The following is a 9,144-nucleotide window of genomic DNA, read 5'->3' on the forward strand; positions in this document are numbered from 1 at the left end:
AATCACTAAGCTACTGGGACCAGTTAGCCCATGATTAGTTTTGAGATTTCCTTGGTAGTTGTGCAATTTTCTTCTATGTTAGGAAATTAAGAATTATCAAATTATGATATTGTTTTTAAATGAATATGTATATTTGTCCAAAAATAATTAATATCAAATAAAATAGTTAAGAGACTTTAGATGACTTTGGGTTTATTAAAATTAACTCAAGGCTGTATTATACTAGAAACTATTTTCTTCAATAACTTCTGGAATTTCTCACTGTAGACTGAAAAGCATCCTGATTATAACTTATTGCCTATATCATTACTGTTTTCCCAATCGGCAATGAAATGCACATTTTGTTTTAAAATACTGATGTTTCTAGACTTTTTTTTAACATCACACTTTTTGACCTTATTAATTAACATTGTTGAATTACTGTGTGCCTCTCTTATTCGATTTTGGACTCATACATATTATTTTCCCTTCATAGGTTATATTTACATAAATTATCTGTCCAACTTAATGACTGCTTTAATTAAACACAGTCACATTTCTAAATAAAGCATTAAAAATGAACATTAAAAAGAGAGATGAGGTGACATAAAGTATATTCTTTTTCCATTTGTTCAGTCCTTTATCCCACAAATTCCCAATATTTATAAAGGTTTGTGTAATAAAAATGAAAATAGGAAGAAAAAGAAACAAAGAAACATACACTCGATCTTAGCCTGTCAGCAGCAACTGCAAATGAGTGAAAACACTGTCATATTTTAAAACTATACTGCCTTAAGAGCTTTCAAAACATCTACAATATATAGTCTTATTTGTTCTTTTAACTTGAGTTGAAAATACTATTTTCCTGAATCTATGAAAGAATGACAGCTGTACGGGTATCATAAAGTTGAATGAAAATGTTGAAAACATGATCCATAAAAGGGCAGCTGAAGGATTGAAAATTACATACAACATTAGAGGTGGTATTTTGAGCCTATAATTTATGTACAGATATACACTATGACAAATTTAACCAGGTAATTAGGCTACTATTAATCAAACCTGTAAACTCTGAAATAAAAATAGTATATCCAATCTTAAATTCAGTAATAAGCCAACTACAAAGTATCAATGAGCTTGACAAAGTTACAGTTTTCTCTCACTACCCTACTTTAGTTCACTGATGGATGAGAAGAAAATGTGGAAACCATGGAGTTTCCTTTAAATGTTCTTGATTATCTATCATGGATAAAAAGCAAATGGGCCAGAAGATTTTTTTTGCAGTGTACAATGCCAGATCTTAATTCACAAGATTTGATTAACTATAAAATTTTTCAAGAGATTGAGTGAGTCATCCCCATGTGTAAATAACAATGTGTTAATAATTTCATATGTTAAAATAAGGCAGTCAACAATGGTGCCACTATTTTAAATTATTTTTAAACGTTTTCTAACACTATGGAGAATATTGCCAATACAGCCATTAGCTTTACAGACTGTAGAGCATTTCATGATCTTTTAAACACTGAAACTGCACAGTGGTTTTATCCACCAAAAATGCTTGTTTCAGGTTTAATTAAATATGTGTTGGGTGATCTATGGTAAATAGGATATTTTAATTTGTGCCAAATTTCCTAGGTACATAACCTATATATAAGTCTCTTTTTCAGTGTGGGTCAAACTATGATTATCATGTGCTATGGCCATCAAGAGTAGATTATAGAACCTACAACTGTATTTAATGAGGAAACCTGATATAGACCTGTGTTGGCTCAGTGCTTGCTGCTTCACTCCCTGTGCGTTCATATTGGCTTCACTCCATTGGTTTGATTTTCTTGATATCCTCCATCCTTACTTGCTCTGACACAGTGTTTCTACCACCTCCTCCTCAGGGTCCCCTGAGATCTGGGGGAGGGATTTGATATTATAGGTTTTATATCCCATTCATGACAGCAGTAGCATGCAGTATTCACAGGTTGATCCATACTGTTACAAAACCAGTAATACTTAAAAAGGCCATACATTTGAATGAAAGTTAGAAAACATAGGGGCAGTAAGAGGGACGAACAAATGATATAATTATATTTTATTTAAGTTTGAAAATTAAAAAAAGGAAAACTTTGTAAGACAATTTTATTTTCTGAAAAGAACTATTCTACTATTCAACCAAGGTCAGTCAAATGCTATTATCAAATAAGGAAGATGTGAAACTGTACAAAGAAAATAGCAGCATGTACTAAAGAATCAAAAAAATATGAAATATTTTAATGAGATATCATTGATCAAACTCATATTCTAAAATGAAACAGACAGAGCTGAGAGTGTTGGCATACAAATCTAATCTCAAGGCAGAGGCAGAGGGTTCTCTGAAGTCTTGGCCAGCCTGGTCTACAGAGGAAATTTCAGGACAGCCAGAGATACAAGGAGAAACCATGTGATGAATACTCCCCAAATAAATAATTGACTAACAATAAATAAATAAATAAATAAATAAATAAATAAATAAATAAATAAATGCTGGTAGCATTGACATTGATGGTTTAACATTATTAATTTATGTCTTTTATAAGAAGTTATGGTTTTAAGATTTTGACTGCATTATCTCTGCAATGACAACAGCATCTCTTATTTTTTAACTTATTAAATTGCCATAATTTTCTTGTGAACAAAGTCTCATCTTTCTCATTCACCTTCATATTAACTTTCTCCATCTCCAGCTAGGTGTTGAGAGGTATTCAGTTAAAGTATTTGAATAAATTTCTCAATATATATATTTTAATAGAAATTTTTTATATTTTTTCCTCCCACAACTTTTGTGCCACCATTGCCCAGTATATTTTATACTCAGAATAGATTTCAGACCAAAGGTTTTGTGGCTGGGTTGACATTTATGTTTCCCAGTAGGTAACCTGTAAAGTACCTTCCTATAACAAAAACACTAGAACATGGGGGTAAAATTTCTATGTAGGTAACAGCTTTGCCTTTCCATGTTCAGTGAGATGTGTGGTTGTCATCCTCAACAATGGGGTCTTAATGTCAGCTTGTCAATTGTTTTGCCAGCAGCCTCAGTTGTTTGAGGGTTTCCATGGGACAGTCTGGCCAGAAATTGATGGGTTATATCACAGCACTGGAAGCTTCCTTTGGAGTAAATTTTCAATGGCAAACTTCTAAATATTTCCATATATTACGTAAAATATTTAGAGTTTCCTTAAGCAGTATCACAGAACAATCTCCAGATGACCCCTCCTTTAGTCTCTGTCCAACACTTTGTCTCCATATTTGGTCCCATGAGTATTTTGTTACTCCTTCTGAGAAGGACCAAAGCACCCACACTTTGGTCTTCCTTTTTTCATGAGATTCATGTGGTCTGAAATCAAAACAACCCAGAGATTCCACCTCACACCAGTCAGAATGGCTAAGATCAAAAACTCAGGTGATAGCAGATGCTGGGGAGGATGTGGAGAAAGAGGAACACTCCTCCATGGTTGGTGGGATTGCAATCTGGTACATCCACTCTGGAAATCAGTCTGGCAGTTCCTCAGAAAATTGGGCATAGCATTAGCTGAGGACCCAGCTATACTACTCCTGGGCACCCAAAAGATGCTCTGACATGTAAGGGGGACATATACTTCATTATGTTCATAGCAGCCTTATTTATAATAGCCAGAAGTTGGAAAGAACCCAGATGTCCTTCAACAAAGGAGTAGATATGGAAAATGTGGTACATTTACACAAGGGAGTACTACTCAGCTATTGAAAACAATGAATTTGTGAAATTCTTAGGCAAATGGATAAAACTAGAAAATATCATCCTGAGTGAGGTAACCCAATCACAAAAGAATATACATGGTATGCCCTCATTGATAATTGGATATTAGCCCCAAATCTGCCAATACCCAAGATATATTTCTTATCCTTAATCCTTCTCCCAAATCTTCCACAAGACTTCTCAAGCTCTGTCTAGAGTTTGGCTGTGTGTCACTTCCATTGGCAAGTGGGTAGAGCCTCTTAGATGACAGTTATAATAGACTCCTGTCTTAAAGTATAACAAAATATCATTAATAGAGTCAGGGATTGGTGCTTGCTCATGGGATGGGTTTCAAGTTGGACCAGTCAATGTTTGGACATTCTGGCAATCTCTGCTTCATCTTTTTCCTTGCATTTCTTATAGGCAGGACATATTTTGAGTAGAAGGATATGTGGGTATGTTGGTATACCTATCCCTCCACTGGGAGTCTCTCTTGCGTACAAGAGATGGCCATATCCCCCGCTTATATGAGTCTCAGCTAGAGTGGCCCTCATAGACTCCCTGGATCCTTCCTAATCCCAGCACTCTGGCACTTCCTAGAGATGGCCCCTCTCCCTTGACTTCTGTTCAATCTCCTGTGCCTTTTCTGGTGGCTCCCTCTACAACCAATCTTCTACTTGTTCCCCTCCCCATCTTTTCTCCCACTCAGTTACCTTCCTCCATTAACCTCTGATGACTATTTTCTTGTCTTTTCTTTGTGAGATTCAACCATCCTTCCTTATTCCTTTTTGTTACTTAGGTTCTTTGAGTCTGAGGATTGTAGCATGGTAATCCTATACTTTATAGCTAGTATACACTTTAAGTGAGTACTTACCATGCATGCCCTTTTGGGTCTCAGTTATCTCACTCAAGATGACATTTTTTAGTTCCATCCACTCAACTTCAAATTTCACTATGACCTTGTTTTTAATGGCTGAGTAATATGCCATTGTGTAAATGAACCACATTTTCTTTATCCACTTCTCAGTTGAGGAGCATCTGAATTTATTTCAGTTTCTGGCTATTATGAATAAGACTACTATGAGCATACTTGATCACTTCCTTGTGGAATGGTGGAGTATCCTTTCAGTATATACCTAGGATTGGTACAGCCGGGTATTGTAGTAGATATATGCCTAATGTTTATTGACTCATTTATTGTGTTTTTTATACCTTTACTCACTTTCAACACATTCCACACCAATCCTTTCAAAACCCCTAAAACTAGGTAGGAGAGATAGAAACTTAGAGAACAAAGATGGTATACATCTCTATAGACTACATTCTGCTGATTAGAGAAGTCATGTTTCTTGGGTCCAGTCCAATCTTCATTGTCAGGTTATCTCCAACTTCTTGTCCTCAAACTAAAACAATGGCAACTGGGAGAATGGGAGAAGCAGCTGCACAGGCTCTCTTGGGATTCTTTTATTTATATCGTTTCCAGAGTCTAGAATTTACTGTCTGCAGCTGACAAAAAGTCACCCCCAACACTAGAACAGGAGACAATCATAGTTAAGGGCTGTAGACAAACTGAAGCAGCCCCATATATTTTTGTTGGTATATTATTGATAAAAATCAGATGGACTAGAAATTTACTTCAATGTACAATGCCAGATATTAGTTAAGCATGCTATTCATAAAACTCAAGAAACTACATGATGTTAGAAGAGATTCAGTGGCTTACCCATTGTATATAATAATATATTAATACTTTAGAATGTTAATATAATGCATTCAACAACACTACAATTATATTAAATTATTTTAAAATGTTTTCTAAGAATATAAAAAGTATTGTTTTTGCAATCACCTGCTATACAGACTAATGCTTAATATAGAAAACCTCTTGATCTTTTTTAATATTAAAATTGAACAGTGCTTTTATTCATCAAAAATTCTTGTTTCTAGTCTAATAAAATATGTATTGACTGATGTTGGGTAGGAAGGGTACTTGGAGTTATTTGAAATTCCCTGTGCATACAATGTATTTGTACATCATTCTCTCAGTGTAGGCTAGTCCTTGAGTATCATGTGCTATGGCTATTCATCAGAATGTTGCATTAAATACAAAACTAGTGTGCCCATATATGCAAAATTCTAATTAGAACATAAACATAAGAAATACAAAACATAAAAGCTGCACTGTCAGATTGTTTGCTTTCTGCTTACTTATAATTTATTTTCTGAATAGAATTTTTTTCTAGTAGATTACTTTATCCTTTTCTCATATAAAGTTCTTTCTCAAAAATTCTCATCATATATGCCAATATAAACTTAAGGATTTCCATCTTTCCCATAATTTTCTCCAAATGTTTACTTATTTGATTCACTCTTTTGCTTAATTATTGTTATTTTTATTATTTAATCTTTTTTACAGTGCAGTCTTTTTCCCTCTACCAGCCCATCCTCCAAAAGTTCTTTATCATATTCTTCCTCCACTGTTCCAAGAGGATGTCACCCTCATAACCCCCCCCCCCACTCCACCAGACAACCCCACTCCCTGGGGCATCAAATCTCTCATGGGTTTGTTGCTTACAGGTTTGTTGCATCTTCTCTCACTGAGGCCAGACCAGGAAGTCCTCTGCTGTATGTGTGTTGAGGGCCTCATATCAGCTGGTATATGCTGCCTGGTTGGTGGCTCAGTGTCTGAGAGATATCAGGGGTTCAGGTTAGTTAAGAAGACTGGTCTTTTGATGGGGTTATCTTCCTCCTTAGCTTCTTCCAGCATTTCCTGAATTCAATCTCAGGGGTCCCTGGCTTCTGTCCATTGGTTGGGTGTAAATATCTGCATCTGACTCTTTCAGCTGCTTGTTTGGCCTCTTGGGGGCCAGCCACACTAGGCTCCTGTCTATGAGCACACCATAGCATCAGTAATAGTGTCAGGCCTTGGAGCCTCCTCTTGAGATGAATCCCTAATCTCACAGCATTTATTGTTTGTCACTTGATAACAGCATGAGGGTCACCAAAACAATAAGAATAAATATTTCAGACAGATATCAGCAGAAGACATCTTTAAGAACAATATACTGCCTTCTTAATTCCTGTTCTTTACCATTATAGCTTGAAGCAGAACAATATTTTTCCTCTTAAAATGACCTAACTCTGCTGTTTTCATGACATTTTTCAGAAGGAATCTCTTAGATTTCATCTAATATGAGGTTCATGTAATCATATAAGCCAATAACAAAACTCTTTTTCTTAATAATCACGTGCTCATACAGCCGTAGCTGAATCTGACATCTATTTTGCAAGAAGTTAAAGATGGGTTAATGGGCATCATTATCACCTTCTGCATCTTCTACACTGGAGAAGATAGGCTATGGTAGAAGTCACAAAGACCACATCTTGGTTTGCTCTCCAAAATATTTCACTTCAGGTCATTCCAGTATATATACTAGAACTTCTCAACAAGACAAACCCTTCATCACAGATGCACTGCCAATGAGAGCTGGCTGTTGTTAAGAAGATTCTACATGGGATTGCAGACTCTATCATATTTTACCTTTTGTTTGCATTTTGTTTAAATATAATTTATTTTTTGTTGATTATATAATTAATCTTATCTCAATTCTGAGTCTTGCTGAAACATTATATAAATGATGAAGCATGTTTGTTCACTTGAAATTGCTGAAGTATTCACACTACAGGTTTAGCTTTATATTTTTAATAAACTTATGGAAGTTTAGCACCATAGCCTAATTTTTTGTAGCCACGCAAATGAAAATCAGTGAGAACGGTTATCCTGAAAATAACCATAGATAAGTGCATTATGATTTTTATTTAACTCTAAAATAACTAAAGTTCTTTTGTTACAATGTTTTCAATTTTACCGTCATGCAACATAATTTAAATGATTCATGCTTTATAGCTTACTGCACTAAAAGTTTTGATACACAAAGTTCTATAGGATGGGAGTGAATTTTGTCTTCTTTACATGTATTTAATTTGTTATGTATATCAAAGTACCTTAGTTACAAATATTTGAGTTACATAACACAATGAATAAAAAAATTATGATTACAATGGGACTTTGCATACTGAAACAATATCATTTATTTAGCATATAATTTATTCACCACACTGATTTCTTATTTATAGCTTGGAGGCTATTCAAAGAGTTGTCTAAACTGCAGCTCAATTAGAACTATAGAACATGGGATGATTTTCCAGGCTCCACTCTTCCAGTTATTGAATCAGAGAAAAAGATACTCAAAAGACATAGAAATAGTTAAAAATAGAAACTGAGTCAAAACTGGATTTTTGACCCCTGCCCTCATCTCCAATGAATCAGGCAGGTCTTTCCCTACAAACTTCCTTCGCAATACCCGCTTGTTTATTGAAGTTCCAAATTGTAGCTGATACTCCCTGGGAAACTATGGGCCACATGGTTGTGGAAGTAGAAAGCTTAACTGGGTATTTCCTTCATCTTTCCTTTTAAATGCAATCCAGAATCTCATTCCCATCTCTATAGAGATTTTCTGCTGCAGCATTTCCTCACTTCTTCTCTCATTCTTATGAGTGTAATTAAGCAGATCCTAGTGGAAAATACTACTTTCTTCATTTCTGTGGATATCTTAATTCATACTCCCCGCATAAGGGTCAGTAATCAATACTCACATTTGATCTGGGAAGCCAGTGGCCACACCTGTCAGAACACCAGAAGAATTTCCTATCTGGCAACTCACAGCTATGGTACTCTAAAAATCCAGAGAGAAAATGGAAATCAAGACACAAACTATCCACCCAACAAATACAAGACTAGACAGCAACACCTAGAATCACAATATTCCATATCCCAGATGTGTAGACACCAGCATAATAGCACAATCAATAACATACAAGAGAGTAGGACTTAACTAGACTCAGCAACCATACCGTAGTAAGCATGAATATTACAGCATAACTAAAGAAGAAAAAAATCCTTAAAATTAACATTGTGACTATGATAGAGGCCCTTTGTGCACATGGCAGCTCTGGCAAAGGATCACATTTAAAGACTTAGGTCTGTATTATTCAGATGGAATGCAGACATGCCACACACCTTTAATCCTTCTAACTGGAATATAGAAATGCTCCTAGTACACATCTTTATCCCCAAACAATGTAGGTAAGATTAGTTTAGTGAAGAAAGCAGCCAGTTTTAAAATGACATCTAATTGAGGGACAGAAAAAATGATGAATCAGAGAAAGACTTGACAGAATGAGTCAGAGATAGGATTCATTCAAATCTTATGAGAAGAGTACAGAAAGCAGAGGCTACTTAAAAGAACAGCACAGAAAAGAGAGGTGGCTTAAGGTAGCAACACAGGAAGGAAAGAGGGGGAGACAGAGGAGAGAGAGAGAGAGAGAGAGAGAGAGAGAGAGAGAGAGAGAGAGAG

The sequence above is a fragment of the Grammomys surdaster genome, unplaced genomic scaffold (assembly GCF_004785775.1).
Source record: "Grammomys surdaster isolate TR1022 unplaced genomic scaffold, NIH_TR_1.0 63, whole genome shotgun sequence".
Classification (NCBI taxonomy): Eukaryota; Metazoa; Chordata; class Mammalia; order Rodentia; family Muridae; genus Grammomys; species Grammomys surdaster.